This window comes from Podarcis melisellensis, assembly GCF_964234715.1.
Source record: "Podarcis melisellensis genome assembly, chromosome: 5".
NCBI lineage: Eukaryota > Metazoa > Chordata > Lepidosauria > Squamata > Lacertidae > Podarcis > Podarcis melisellensis.
Window position 1 is genome coordinate 65,453,216 of NC_138537.1, and position 16,354 is coordinate 65,469,569.

The 16,354-nt window shown below is 44.1% G+C and overlaps 1 protein-coding gene across 5 annotated transcripts in view; it reads left to right on the forward strand.

Moving 5' to 3' along the window:
* Positions 1–868: 868 nt before the first annotated feature.
* SGMS1 (sphingomyelin synthase 1) overlaps positions 869–16,354 on the forward strand; it is a 66,771-nt gene continuing 51,285 nt past the window's right edge. For 2 of the 5 annotated variants that reach the window (XM_081912997.1, XM_081913000.1), the window contains exon 1: positions 869–1,072. The gene's annotated coding sequence lies outside the window, so the exon portion shown is untranslated. Of the gene's footprint in view, positions 1,073–1,136; positions 1,207–1,281; positions 1,305–16,354 lie in introns of those variants that run through there. The other 3 variants (XM_081912998.1, XM_081913001.1, XM_081912999.1) reach the window with 3 other exon arrangements.

Sequence of the window (16,354 nt, forward strand, 5' to 3'; positions counted from 1 at the left end):
CGGCGGGTCTCCCGCTGCCCCTACAAGCCGGCCGAGTAGCCACCCTTGCATGCATCACGTCCCTTTTCCCCGGGCCGCCTCCTCTTTCGGGAAACCGTCTAGGCCGCGCCTGGGAAGCCAGCTCCGAGGCCGACGGGATGCCGCTGCCCTGTCGCCGCCGCCGCCTTCTTCCAGGAGGAGGCGCGGCAAGGACGCAAGATGGCTGCGCAGGATGACACTGCCCGTCACGTGGCGGAGCCGTCGCTTTCCCTCCCTCCCTCTTTCCCTGCTTGCCTGCCTGCTCGCCCGCCCGGCCGACAGTCCCCTCCTCCTCCGCCTCCGTCCGAGACCGCACGGGCCGCCGCGCGCTCCCCGTGTTGCTGGCGGGCGAGGAGGCGAGGCAGCCCCGTCCAAAGAAGCCTCCTCCATCCCGTCGCGAGCTAGCCCAGCCGGCGGAGAAGCGCCTGCTGCAGAACCACAGCTGCTGCTGCTGCTGCACGCCAGGCACTGGCAACCGGGAGCCTCCGGAGGGAAAGCGGCCCACGGAAGGTAGGTGAGTGCCCGGTGGGTCCCCTCGGGAACCTTCCCCCCGCCCGCTGGCTAAGCAGCGGCGCCAGCGGGAGCAACCGGGATTCCCAATATAGCTCTTGACGCGTCAGGGGAGCGCGGGCAGAGGGCCAGGTTTGGAGACATATGCGAACTGGTGGCTGGAGGGGGGAGGCGGGAGCAGAGGCGAAACGCGCCGAAATTGGGGGCGAGGGAGGCGCGAGTGTGGGGTTGGGATGTTTGCAAGAGTGGCCGGGAGAGCGGGGGTCGACACTTGAGGAATTGCACTCTAGCTAGTCGCAGCAGCAGCAGCAGTAGTAATAATAGTAGTAATAGTGGTGGTGGTGGTATTTTTTCGTCCTCCTATTAAGCCTTCGCTCTGGTAGCAACGTCGGGGCGGCTGAGGGCGGCGGGGTTTCTGCTCGAGCGAGGAGATGCGGCCGGGGCGGGGCGCGCGCTGGCGAGGAAAGGAGAGCAGCAACTCCGGCGGCCGAGGTCGAGGTGCGGCTGGTGTGTTACGTAGGACGGGGTTGCGGTTGTTGGCCAGGTGAGTTGCTACGATATGAGGGGGGGGCGAGGAGGAGGAGGGAATTGAGGCGGAGGGGCCTCGTCGCCTCAGCTAGGAGCCGGTCGAGTCGAGAGCTGTTGTGTACACACGCCTTGCCCATCTGAAGTGACCAGGTGAAGTATTTCGTGAGACCAGTTGCTGGGGAACGTGGACGGCAGAGAGGGCTGTTGTGCTTTCCGCCCCGCTTGTGGGTTTCCCTCACCTCTTCCAGGTATCATCTGCCTTGGCCAACAGAAAGCTGGACTTAACTTGGTAGGCCTTTGGTCTGATCCTGCAAAGGCAGCTCTTAGGTTCTTAAAACTATGACTGGAGGCAGTTACAGGGCCAGGTGTGTGTGTGTGTGTGTGTGTGTGTGTGTGTGAGTGTGTGTGAGTGTGAGTGAGTGGGGTGAGACAGCAGCTTTGTAGAAAGGCTGGGCCTATGAAGTCCCAGTGACTTAGATGGGTTTACGCTCAAGTGTGCATAGGATTACAGCCTGGGGTAAATATATAAGGCAGGAAGTGGGATGAGGTGGGGCTGGTGATTCTGGTTAAGAGTAGTAAGGTTTTAACGGTGTGTGTGTGAACAGGAGGCTACGGGATGTTTTGTGTGAAAACTAGATAACACCTGTTGTTCCGTCAAACTGCTTTGTGTGCATTTATATCAGTGCACATGCACAGTGCGGCAATATTAGACACCATGCAGATGAGGGGCTTTGGGTGATGGCATAAAGCAGAGGTAAAACTAGGCTTTATTTCACCTGTGTCAAAGACTCAGTTTGGCTACCCCCCCATGTGCATTTGTGTACACACACACACACACACACACACACACACAAGCTGGGAGCCTCAATGGCACACCCCTCTGGGCAAAAAACCTGGCTAGCTGCCCCTTAACTACGCCTCTGGCATAAAGCCATCATTTGAGTTCATACCTGATGTTGGCTTTGAACTAGTTGGTTAGGAAGCAGCTCTAATCCCACTTATGTAGAAGCAATCCCTGTCAGTTCTTTTGAGTAGAAATTATTAGAGTTGTAGCCTTAGCATGCTGTCTGAAGGTGTGCTAAGATTAAAATTAGAGTTTTCACCATAGAGGAAATTGATTTGGAAAGAAGATTTGTGTGCTATCTGAGGTTAATGTGAAGGTTGGAGAGGGGTGTGTTTGGGAAATATTGGACCTGGCTAGTGTGCTGTTTGTTAGTCTCTTTTAGCAGTGCTATGGATAGCAGTTCTTAGGAGAACATTTAAATAACCATATCACATGCCATGTTGCATGCACTGTTAGAATTGTCAAAGATCTGTGGTTGTAAAGTATTTTTTTAATACTATACCTAGTTCTTGGTCACTGGAGGAGTGGAGCATAGATGAAAAGTTTAACTTTGCTTTTAGAAGGCAGGGTCAAAACTATATTTTAAAAAACGGTTTGCTGTGGCTACCCAGAAGAGGAAGGAACCTTTCCCCCACAGTTTTGACTCTTTCAATTGGAGAGCATGACTAATTTTTAGGTCTGTGTGCTTTGCAGGCAGGAGCAGTTATGATTTATTTCCCTTTCCTTTTCCTTTGCTCTCCAGCATCACATCTTTTGAAGGAAGGGAAGCTTCTTATTTTATCTTTCGTTCACACCCCAGCGTTGTAACCAGGAGAGACAGGGATCCAGATTAAGGGGAGGGTATATCTAGAGGCCCCTTCTGGCTCTTCCCCTCCCTAGCGTACCACCTTGCAGAGGGACAACAACACGCTTTTGTACAGCTTAGCATGTTAGCTTAGCTTAGCATCTGTCCTTCCACCCCCCCCTTTCTTCCTGAGCAAACAAAAAATTGGGGCCAGTGCTAAACACAGCATGGCTAGCTCATGTTGGTGCTCTGTTTCTTTGGGGCCATGTTGATAGGCAAGGAATGTGCTCCAGGCAGCTCTGTGTCTCCTCACCATCTCTAAAAACAGTAAGGAGGCAGGTTGTAGCAGAAACTTTGGCCCATGCCAGTTGCTTGGGAATACAGACTATATGTTTTGAGAGTGTAGGGAAGGAATGGAAGGCCCAACATGTCTCTTAGTGAGAAGAGTGGGACGTGCTTCCATTGCTTGTGAGGCATCATCTCCTTGGATGGAGGGAAACTTCAGACATGTAGCAAAGGACAGGAGCTTTTATCTGGGGATAGCCCTGCTGCAAGGACAGTGAATCCTTCAGGGGATCAGATCCACTTGCCCACAGAGATATTGGGCTGGCTTAATGAAGAGGTTATGAAAGAAACACTTGCCGAATGTATTTCATGCCTGCCTAGGCACTGAGAGCATAGATCAAAGAGACAAAGGGAACATTCATTTCCCCCACCATCTTTCTCTTTTTCTTCATCAGCTCTTCCAGAAAGTGCTGCAGGGACATAACCTGTGGCTCAAACCCTGGTAAGGCAATCAATAATCTAAATCAAGGTTGTCCACCATACCTTTTTTGTAGGGGGAGGGTGTGTGAGTTGTTCTTCAGTCCTTGGCACTGTTGGCCCAGCTGTGGCTCATAGGGGTATACTCCTATCCTTGTGTCAATGGTAAGATGTTCAGGGTCTTTCCTACACCAAATCAACCAGGAATGTTCAGGTTATTTTTTTCATCATGAACTCATGCTCCTTCAGATAAGAATCACTGGAAGAGTTCTCTCAACATTTAATATTGAATTCAACATCTTGAGGTGACCATAAGCACTGCTCAAAAGAGAGAGAACTGGCCAATTCCAAGTTTTAACCATTAGACCATGGACTTTGCTTGCTTTCAGGGCTCCATGGCAGTCATCAACTTGCTGCCCTAGGGCAGTTCCATGCCACATTCACGGGTGCCCCGTGCTCCGTGCTGCAGGCTGCCGTCGGCAAGCCTTGCACGCCCGGGGGGAGATCCCCCGGGCGCTGCAGGCTTGCGGACACCTGCGCAAAGCACGGGGCGTCCTCCGGAGGGCGCCCCGTGCTCCGCACTGCAGGCTGCTGCCCGCAAGCCTTGCGAGCCTGCGGGAACTCCCGCCGGGCGCGCAAGGCTTGTGGATAGCTTCCTGAAGCCTGGAGAGCGAGAGGGGTCGGTGCGCACCGACGCCTCTCGCTCTCCAGGCTTCAGCGAAAGCCTGCATTCGCCCCATAGCACGCACACACATTTCTCCTTCATTTTTGGAGGGGAAAAAGTGTGACCTATAGGGCGAAAAATACTGTATATTAGTAGAGATTCATCAACCAGTGAAACCACACATACTTGGATCAGCAAACTTTGCTCACATTGTTTGATGAGCGCACATGATAACATCATTGCATGGGAACCAAGTCAGTTGCTCTGTGGTAGGCTTAATATAAAACTCTCAGGCAAGAAAAGAGAAATGAAATTCAGGAGTGTTTCTACAAGCACAAGACATTTTTCAGTCTCTTGCACAATCATCATCTAACACAAGACCTAATACAGCAACTTGTACAATATGTCAGTATGCATGCTTGTGCTATGTTCCACATTTTGCTAACACATTTTGCAACATTTTTTGTGGAAGGCTTTCCAGAGGTGCACGTGACACAGTCTGCCATTTGGAGGCCAGAGTCCCAGTAGTCCTGGATTTCTTGAAGGCAGATCTGAAGCAAGGCCTTGCTCCCAACATTTTTAAACACCAGCCAGTGGCCCTGGATAGCATTATGTGGGTACCAGAGTACACCTCAGTTTTTGTGAGTGGCTTCCATAATTTCCCCTCTGGTAATCCACATACCTCCTGACTGGGATGTCTCTTTTTATGCAGAGGACCTTCATGGTATCTTCCTTCAAATCATTGGGTTCCATCCCACATGAGCTTATGTGGAAGTTTGTGTTCCTGGTGGCAGTTGCTTCCATGAGCAGATAGGGAAATTGTGGGTGCTATCAATCAGTCAGTCAGGAACTATGTGGCATCTATCCTGAACTGAGTTGCCTTGCATCCTGATCTCAGTTTCCTACCCAAGGTGAACTCTAGTTGTCACCCGTTCCTGGGGTCTATATTGCTTGACTTCTCAAAGCTAGGAAAAAGCTAGGAAAAGAAAAAAGAAAGCATAGGAAAAGAAATGGCATAAACTGGATGTCCGGAGGGGAGTCTGGATCTATTTGTCACGTACCAAAGAGTTGAAATGCACAGAATCCCTATTTGTGTTTTACAAGGCAGAGGCCCAGGGCAAAGAAAGTGTCCAGAGGAACCATTAACTGGTTGGTCAGGGAATGTATAGCACTGGTGTACCTACCATTCTAAGTCTCAGCCTATTCTCTTAGGCACTGTGACCCATTCTATCTTAGCCAACCACTAAGCCCATTGCTTCATCTTTGGGAGTCTCGGCAAGGGAGACAAATATGTCCTTGACGAGGTGGCCTTTAGCAGGAGGGTCCTTCAGCAGGTCCTGTGACTGGAAATTCTCCCACCTAGTCTTGTGGATACTGCTTCTGAAAAAAACATTTCCTGTGTGCTCCAGTCCTCGGCTGACTGACAGTGGAAAGTTGAATTTACCATGAAGTGTTCCTTGTGAGTTCAGCCTGGAATATTATGAAGTGGGGAGAGATTTCTGTTTTGTATCTTCTGCACTTTGCAGTGTTCCTTTCACTATTCTATCTCAGATTTATTCTGGGTTCCTTGTTCTCTTCTAGTTACCTAGTTCTGCTTTGCCACTGCTCTAGAGTTGTCTGTGGGAGACACTGTTATTGCTAGGACCAAGTCTATGGACTGGGGGACTGACCCCCTCCTCTTCTGGATGGTCACAGGAAGTTTAATACCGTTTTGACCTTGCCTTCTAGAAGTGGAGTTAATCCTTTCCTCTGTGCCCCACTCTCTGCTGACTAGAAGAATAATTAACAGTAAATACAGCTTTCCACAGAGTATAACAGAATCTTGGTCAGTTCTCCTGATCAGTAGGCAATGAGAGCTTGAGAACTTGTGTATTGCAATAAGGAGCTTGGGAAGACAGTTACGTTGTGTAACAGTGGGATTTCGGCCTAGTTAGGAAGCTGAAAAGAATTGTAGGAGGAGCTTGCATTTAATTATTTTTGGCTTATCTTCCACTTGCTCTAGTATAAATGTAGCAGCTAACAAGCCTGTAATCCATAGCATCTCTTGTTAAGCCTGGGGAAAATTGCTATATCGAGTCCTGGAGAACTGTTGCCAATCAGCAAAGAAGGTAATGACCTAGATGGGCCACTGGTCTGACCCAGTTATAAGGCAGTTTCCTATGTTTCCATGCATCTTGCATAGTAGGACTTGTGCCTAGCAGGTGGTTTGCTATGATGGTGGGAGCAGAGCATGTGGCTTACCTCAGTCCTCTGGGTCAAGTAGCACTCATTGAGCTAGCAACTATTTGTACACAATACAGAGCAGCTTAGTTGAGTTTCACATGTTAGCATTGGCAGTGATTTGCCTGCTTATAAAACCGGGTGGCCAGCTGCCCTTTATTTAAGGCTTTTCAAACTATTGAAACTTGATTGCTCATGGAAGAAAGTTTCTGCATGAACGGACTAGAAACTTTAACATTGCTACTTGTCCTAGATGCCATTGTACCATAAAGTCTCTCCACCCATCCCAAGTCAGTTCCAAATGTTGCACACAGGAACTGCAGATGTGATGCAGAAGTCACTTGTTCATCTGCTGTTGCAGCAGATAAAGTTGTGTTTAGAAGCTGTTGTCTTTGATTTGGAAACAATAATAAACATGATATTTAAACAATTCTTCTGGAGGGGTGGAGTTTTTGCTTTGAAAAGTGCTTCAAAGTAAAAGAATGTTAGGTCCTTTTTCTTCCCACACCCTCTTCTCTTTTGTAGTTGAGATTACTCCTGAGCTTACTGTATTCCAGCTGTGGCTTTGTATGAAATATTAATAATGGTTAATAACAGCTAAGTGAGATAATGCAATTTTCAGTTACAGAAGATGATCTGAAGAGCTGGCATGAGAGTTTTCACTGTGAACTCTGCACAGCAGGGAATTCAACTCATAATCAAGATTCTTACAACTTGACTATAATGAGGTTACCTGAAAGAGACTCCTGGCAATTTCAATGAACCGCACTTGCAAGTGTGCTAAGGACTGGAGTCTTATATCTTTATTCAGTACTCTGCTGCACATAGGTTTCTGCTTTAGCTTTGCCACACAAGATAATCAATATATCTGATAGTTTTATTTTGTTAATAGTTTGACATCTAAAAATAAGTTTGTGTTAGCTTAGCTTCCTCGCAAAATAAGTCGTAAACTTGGACTTGTGTGTTGTAGTTCATCAGTAGTTCCCTTTCTTCTTTAGGTTTTTGATATTAAACTTTGATTGCTAGGTCTGATTTAATGCTAAAAGATAACCTGGAAAATAGGTTATCTATAAGATTAAGTCCTGTCCCTGCTCAGAAGATACATTTTATACAAACATGTTTGTAAGCCATTTTAGAGACCTAGATAGCAGAAAGTATGATATAAATCTGTTCCATTAATAAATAATGCTGAACAGGAGAGCATATTATGGGGCAGGAGTAGGGAAACCCAAACTCTTCCAGTTGGTCTGAATGGAGTACAGCTCCTGTCATTTCTTACAGTGTTGACTGGGGTTGGAGAGAGTTGGAGTCCAACAACTTGTGGAGAGCTGCTAGGATAGGGCTCCCTTTCATATTTATTTTCTATTCCTATTTTATGTTTCTTCTTGCAAGAAATGCACCCACAAGCTTGGATTGTCAAAAACCAAAGGAATGAGGCTGTACGTGAATTTATGATTATTGTTGTCAACAGCAGGGGGAGGGGGGTTGCTGTCTGTCTGTCATTACAGGGCTTTTATTTTCTTGAAGGGGTGATTTATTAATAGAAGGTGGTATGGTCTATTTGCTGTATTACAAAGATAGAAAACATATGTTCCTTACTTCTAAGTAACCTCCACTGGACATAGAGCTTACATTTGTGTAAGTATGCATAGGATCAGCCTGACAGTTAAGATCTGGCAGCTGTTTGAGGGAATGACACACAGCAGTGTTCACCTAAAGTAGTGCTTCAAATATTAATGCAGTCTTTCATAGTGATGTTTCTAGTACCTTCTCTGCCACTTCCTGCTTAACATGTGGGTTAATTTTGTTGTTGGCTTTAACACGTTCTGCTGAAATTGCGAATGCCAGGTAGCTTGTTGTGGCTAAGATTGCAATACTAAGAACACTTAACTTGGAAATAAGTCCTATAAATCAGGAATTTCTCTTATGGTTGGGCTGCAAAATACATCAACAAGTCTCTAGAATGTGTCTCTAGAACGTTGTCATTAAAACTGAATAATGAGTACTTTCTTGATTGTTTTCTTTTTCTTTTTTTAAAAAAGCAATATATGTAGACTGTATAGAAAGACTTTCAGATAAACAGTACTACATATATTACAGCACTTTAAAATACTTTTTTTTTTTGTACTGCATAACCCTTTCTGCAAATTGTTCATTTTTGTTACTTTTCATTTCTTGTCTCCTGTCTTCTGTGGTTATTTTCAGTAGATGTTGTAGATAGCAATGGTATCCATACAGTATATATATTTTCTGTATCTAAAGAAGAGGCTGGTTGCAATGATATTGAGGAGGGTGGGAATAAGAAAGTTTCTGTTTACTGTGCACTCAGACTTTTAAAATTGATACTAAAAGTAGTATCCTCTCTAATACTCTCGATGTGAACAATGGAAAGAATTCTGGCAGTGGTACTGTTTTGTAAAATGTTGCACAAGAGTTAACAAAATGTGGCACATAGCACAAGCATGCATATTGACATGTTGTACAAGAAGCTGCATGAGGTCTCGTGTTAGCTGATGATTGTGCAAAGAGATTGAAAAATGTCTTGTGCTTACAGAAGCGCTCCTGAATTTCAGTTCTCTTTTCTCACCTGAGGGTTTTATATTAAGCCTACTAAGAAGCAACTGGCTTGGTTCCCATGCTATGATGATTCATGTGCTCTCATCAAATAACGTGAGGAAAGTTTGCTGATTCAAGTGTGTGTGGTTTCACTGGCTAATGAGTCTCTACTAATATAAGCTTCATGCCTCATCCATAGTGACACAATGCTGTCACTTGTCACAATGACTGCATTCAGATGGCACTTTCCCCCCATCTTCCTGATGTTTCCTTACCTGTTAATTTCCACATTTTATCTGAACTTTTACTATTTTTTGTTGGGAGCCACCCAGAGCGGAGTGGCTATGCAGCCCAGTCAGATGGGTGGCATATAAACAACAACAACAACAACAACAATTATTATTATTATTATTATTATTATTATTATTATTATTACAACTTAAAAATCACTTTTGGTAATCCAGTAGAGTCTAGCAGAAATCTAGTGCTCATTTCATGTTATCCATTTTCGGATAAAAATGGTTAGCAATCCTGTTAGCTTGGAAAACCACAGAGATTTGCATTGTGCTTTTCCTCAGGTTTACATGATTGCACCACTGCTGGTGATGTGTTGAAATCTTGGGTGGTATCTTAGTATGCCGTTCTTTCCTTCTATATAAAAGTTAACACAACTTGGCAGTATATGGATAAAAAAAGCCACGGTTCCATAACTGCAGTGTAAAATGAATGGTTGAAATTGGGACAGAAACACTAGCATTATCAGTAAAAATAAAGCAATAAAACCCACCTCTAGGTCCTGGCTGGGTCTTGGGTTTTTGACAAAAATGGGTAGGCAGCCCACTTCTGTAGCATCAGTTTTGGAGGCTACTCTGGTCATTACTTCAGTGCTGTTGATTGTGGTAGTATGCTGGCATGACTACCCATGCATGTACATCTCATTTCTGAAAGACTGAAATGATCATGCATAGGGTTGAGCCATGAGTATGTGTGTTATGTGTAATAGCTATGTAATCAACTGAAGTTTGTGACAACCATCAGCAGCAGATTTCTGCCTCTACAGCAGGGGCGCCCCTACTTTTTTCAAAGAGGGCCAGATTTGCTGAAGGGAACATGTGTGAGGGCCAACCAAAATTGTTGAGGTTTTCTTTAGGATTTTACCCCAGGACATACGCTGCCATGGGGGCGGACCGAATTAGGCCCCTGAAACGGACTTTGGACATGCCTGCTCTACAGTATTGTGCCCTTTTAGGTAGACTGTCTCACTTGCCATCTCAGACTGCTCCTTAAGTTCATGAAATTTTCTTGTATTGAACCTTTGACCTCCTACTGCTGACTTGGCATACTATTGTCAACTTCTGGTGCAATCTTCCATTTGCTTTAAAGTAATAACTCACCATGCTATTGAAGCTCCTCTTGCTCTGCCAAACCAGAAGAGACCTATTTATATACAGATTAGAACATAAGTATTGTGAAATGTTCTGCAGAACTACCACCAGTGTACTGAAAGGAATTGTAAAGATACATGCCTAAGGAGGCTCAAAGCAATTAGTCAGACTTTTTCAAAGGTGCCACAGCATTTTTCAGTGTTTGGGCTCTGCAATGTAGGTTGGAAATTAAGTATTTTTCTTCCTAATAGGGGCAATATGAATCTTTGAACTCTGTCTGTAGCAGAGACCTATATTTCATTGCTCTGCAACATAAATGTTCTTTTTAATTCCAAAATGTAGCACAACAAGTGTTTATAACAGAATAATAATAAAAAATCCTATGGGGAAACCCATTGGGCATGTAAAACAATATTGCTTTCTTTGTGTCTGGAGAATACACTTTCTCGTCATAATAGAAAACAACATTTCAGGTGTCTAATTAAATGAAAGTCTGGTTGTACTCCCTTGGTTTTCACATTTGGCATTTACTCATAACTATCCAAGTAAGAAAGGAATTGGTTTCAAAGTCAAAGGGTTGAATCCAGCATAGCATTAAGGAGAGCCATTCATCAGCATAAGGATTTCTGCTTGTGCCACAGAACTTAATCCTCTTCTCCTTCCCCATGCCCCTAAATCTATTCCAGGTGTTCCCTCAACCATCTGGAGAAGATTTGAGGTAGGTGCTGGACTCATGTGGGTGGAGAAGAGGGTAGGAAAGGCCTGTTGTAGAAGTCAAAATCCTTGCACTGATGAGAATCGTTAGTGGAATACTGCCCAAAGATCTACCAAAGGAAATACCACTGTTCATTTTTTACTTACATGAGGTTCCGCTTAGTCACTTCAGCAGAGTACCACCTAAATGGGAAGTGAAACCCTGAGTTTTGTCAAGATAAAATGTCCAGCTTATGAAACGACAAATGGATTTTAGTACTTGGTAAACTTATAGTGATGTACAGGAAATGAAGTGAGTGATTCCTTGTCTGACACCAACATTCACCAGTCAGCACTGATATCTAGCCTTTCTATATCTCTTGAAGACAACAGACATGTTTTCAGTTTAGAGAGGGAGCAAAAGGGTAACAGTGATAAAGGCTTTTTGGGAATTATTTGAGACTACAAAGAATGTAATGCGATTACAGGTTTAGTGGAATCCTCACAGCATAAACTATGTGTTCCTCTTTTTAGGCATATAATAAAAGGCAACTGCAACCTTGAAATGTATAGGTGGATAGAGATTGGTTAGTCAAGAAAAAGGAGGAAAGTTCTGGGATACTTTACAGACTTAATAATTTTATTGCTGCATTAGGTTTTATGGACTAGAGCACATTGGGTGGATTAACTATTTAGTTTTAAAAGTTGGTAGGTATTGAGGGATTGAGAAGAGGAAAAGTAATTTGACCTATTGTGGCAAACCAAAAAGGGCAAGATATGTCTACATTAGGGTAGGAGACTAACAAGGCTGTTATTTGGGAACTATTAAAGACATTTGAGAAATATGTATTGCAGATCTGGTTATTAGTTGCTGCAGAACTACTCTGTCATTCTCGCTTACCTTTTGGCTTGAGTGAACTGCAATGTCTTGCTGTGAGAAGTGCAGTACACAGCTGTTTGGGCAAGATAGCCCAATAATAACAAGGATACCATTCTGTAGCTTAAACAAAGAAGCAGTTTTGCTATCAAATGAAAGCAAAAGTTGATAGGGGGTTTGATTTATAATGTGAGTCCCTGGAATGTGGCAGTGTTTCTTGTGCTGGGCAATACAGTTGCATTGCATTGCTTAAATAAATGCCATTCCATCCAGGCACAACATTTCTCTACGGCATAGAAAAGTTTCCCTTCCCCTTCCTCAAGATATTTAGGGGAAATGAGAACGTTGGACAGTTAGTCATGCAGCAATTGTGCTCCATAAGCAATTCAGTAGAGAAATTCTGGTAATATTTCCAAATCTTTTCTAGCATTTGGTACTTTGAGTTGTTAGCAGCTTCAAGTAATGGGGGACAGGAAAAAGGAGAACATTGTTTTATTTACTCAGATGAAACATGTATACGTGTGTTCACATTTTTTTCTCACATGTGCTGCATGCCTTCAACAGTTTCTTATGGGAGGTTTTGTTTGCCATGTCTCTCTTACCAGCTGATACTTCTGTTTAGCTAGTATGCCCAGGAGTCTTGTAATTGCTAACTCAAACATGTTTGGATGAGAGTGAGAAACAGCATACTTGACATTCCCTTTTGCCTTCTGAATATCAATCATACACCTCTTTTTCCTTAACAGTGGATGCTGGAAATTTATTATTTGTGTATTTATGTCAAAGAGCGAGTTGGCAGTAAATCAGACCATTCAAAGTTGGGAGTTAACTTTTTGTAAGCAAAAACATGATCTCCACAGACTTGGCAGAGTGTCAGGCCTAATGAGCACTCCACCTCATTCCTGGTAGGTCTTATCCCATGAATCAGTTGCTAAGACCGAAAGTTCCCGCCTCCCCAGAGTTTTCTAAATTCTCTCCTTTCCAGGGCTTTCCCCAAGCAATCAGACACTTCACCTGCATGCAGCCTGTTGCTTCTCCGCCCGTTTCAGCCCCCTTCTGGTTCTGGGATATGGGGAGGAGGGGTGCTTGTTGGCATAGTAGGAGGGGGAGATACCATGATTCTTCACCATCCTGACTCATTTCTGCCTCTTGCCCTCATTTCTCCTCCCATTCGCTGGCCTTGGCTTCCACCTCTGATTCTGGACTTCTCTCTGCCGTAGACTCTCCCAGCTCACTAAGCTGTGTTACATCTTTAGCTTCCAACACCTCCCTTTCCCAGTCTTCTCCCTCTTCTCCCTCTTCTCCCTCTGACCAGTCGTTGTAGTCATCCTACCACTGCTCCCCTGGCTCTAAGCCTTCTTCCCTTGTTGGTTTCCCAGCTGGTTCTTCTCACTATTCCTCTGTGTCCAACCACTCAGTGACAATTTGTTACTTAAAACAATTATATCCTCTCCTCCATAAAAGTCCAGGGCAACTTACAGTCAAAAAACAATAAGCAGTAGTATGAAATAACATTTTAAAAAAGCAACTCTCTCAGCTGAAGCTAAAATATTTACTGTTTTTGATAGTCTTATAAGTGGGGGAGGGGGAGAGAAACAAGATTGAGAATTGAAGCAAGGGAGAAGTAGCTCCTTTCCAAGTTGTTTGAGAACTGGTACTAATATAGATGGTTAAACCACTTTCCTTTGGGCATTTTCCTGTTGAAAATTTTCTTACCAAGCTGCTTTTACATTTGCAAGGGAAGAGGCTTTACAGGAAGAGACTGGGCTCAGATCTGGGCACCACAGTTTAAGAAACATATTGACAAGCTAGAATGTCTGCACAGGAGGGTGGCCAAGGTGACAGAGGGTCTGGAAACCAAGCCTTATGAGGAATGGTTGAGGGAGTTAGGTATGTCCAGCTTGTATAAGAGAAGACTGAGATGTGATATGATAGCCATCCTCAAATAACTGAAAGGCTGTCACATGGAAAATGAAGCAAGCTTGTTTTCTTCTGCTCCAGAGGGTAGGCTCTGAACCAATGGATTCAAGTTACAAGGAAGGAGATTCGAACTGAACATTAGGAAGAACTTTGGTCAGTAAGAGCTATTTGACCGTGGAACAGATTATCTTGGAAGATGATGGACTCCCCATCATCAGAAGTTTTTAAACAGAGGTTGGATGGTCATCTGCCAGAGATTCTTTAGTAGTGATTTTTGCATTGCAGAGGATTGGACTAGTTGACCCTTGGGGTTCCTTCCATGTCTACAATTCTGTCATTTTATAAACTTATGGGGAACAGACAAGCTGCTTTCTTGGTGCAATTTTAGGACTGCATTATGTTTGGGGTGCCGTTTATATGTATCACAGCAGTGAATTCTTACACTGAAATTTTCAAACATATGGGAAATTCATATGATTATTGCACTATATGGATACACTCATGTATAAGTATTTTTTCTCAGTGATTCTATTTTGCAGTACATTCAATATTTAGACAATGGAATACTTAGAGGTGTGCATGAGCACACTTATGGCTGTAGCCTGTGAAACTATTCTTAAAAGAAATGGCAAGCATGTGTAAGGGCTAAGTAGCTGGAGCTGGGAACAGGCTTTGAACACTACTAGCATGTTGGACATCAGCTACAACTATTGTCATTCATATTGCACTTGTCAGAACAATTATGACTAAAAAGAGGTATACAAGATCGTAAATAAAATGCAACTATCACAGCAAGTTGAACTTAAAAGTTAATTAACAGTGCCTTTGCATGACTGTTCCAGTCACACACAATTAGTATGCACTTCTTAGGTTTTTTCCCAACAGAAAGTAATTTACAGGTTCTGGAAATCTGATAATTAGCTCATTAATGGCCATCACACCCCTGTTTTTGCACTGTTTTTCTTTTATGTTTCATATTTGCAGCAGAATAACTAGCTTTAGTGTATTATGCACAACTTTAATACTTAGAACAACAGAAATAAGGTAGTCCATTGATAGGATTCTTATCATTTGGAAGTGAAACTGAAGACCAAAATGTGATGTGAAAACTTATTTTGAAGATATATGGGTTACACCTTGAGGTGTTTTGGACTAAAATTCCTGTCTTACCTGACCATTGGCAGGCTGGCCGAGACTGGGAGTTTGAGGCCAACAATATCTGAAGGACACCAGGTGAGGGAAGGCTGGTTTAAACTGCGATCTCCTCTAAACTATGGGGTGAGAGCATTCGCAGAGCCTAACCCCTGAAAGCAGTGTTCGAAATTCATCAGGCACCAGGCGCATTGTATGTAGCTTGTCACTAAGTGAAGATGCCTGGGTGCCAGGATGGCACCTGATGTCTCCACCATCTGGAGGTGCATGCCTAGGAATCCTTGGATCTTGCCTTTTTCCCAAACAAGCAACAATAATTCTATCTGTAATATTTTATTTGCACAATCAGAACAAATTTCAGGAACCAAAAATGCATATTGAAAAATACGACTTTCGAGCCATCTGGCCCCCAATGGCAACTAGGCATTCAATTTTGGTGGCCATAACCCTGTTTTAAGAAGCCATTTGGTGCCTAGCTTACATATCTAAGTTTCTAACACTGCCTGCAAATGTCCAGTTTATTATTCTCAGGCCTCAGGAATTGAAACTGATCCCACAGATCTGCAGGACCTGCCTCAACTGTGGTGTCTAGTTTGATACAGATGTCTGCAGCTTTGTTCTCGGTGCTTTTGTAAATGCATCCCAGTGCACTTCTGAGTGATTAGCTGTTTCTCCCCCCTCAGATTGGGTTTAACCAGCCTGTTCAGCCAGAGCTGTTCTGAGGATGCAATAGAGGCAGATAAATAGACTTTCCACTCTGCCAACAGCGCCACATGGTAGCCATGGTTATATGCTTTCACATATTCTCTGCTGTATTCACCCAAGACTCGTGCCACCTGTGCTCTAACCATCCAGCCCATTTCATTGCCTGGAATTCCTCAGAAGATCAATAACGTTTCTGGGTTTCCTGCAGCCAGAGAGGGTACTGGGGAGTGATCATGTCACTCACAAATGCATCCAGTGTTGTCGTGTCTGCATTTCTCCATCTCCATCCACAATCTTGTTGATCAGTTGTCTTGTTATGGTCCCTGGGGCTTTGCTATAAAACCATATTGAGCTGCTGCTTCCTCATGCTCGTTAGAAAGCAGATAATTGCTAATTCTAGTTTTGAAACTTAAACCAGCACGTAACAAGACAGGGTAAAGGTAAAGGGACCCCTGACCGTTAAGTCAAGTCGCGGACGACTCTGGGGTTGTGGCACTCATCTCGCTCTATAGGTCGAAGGAGCCGGCGTTTGTCCGCAGACAGCTTCCAGGTCATGTGGCCAGCATGACTAAGCCGCTTTTGGCGAAACCAGAGCAGCGCACAGAAACACCGTTTACCTTCCCGCAGGAGTGATACCTATTTATCTACTTGCACTTTGACTTGCTTTCAAACTGCTAGGTTGGCAGGAGCTGGGACTGAACAACAGGAGCTCACCTCATTGCTGGGATTCAAACCG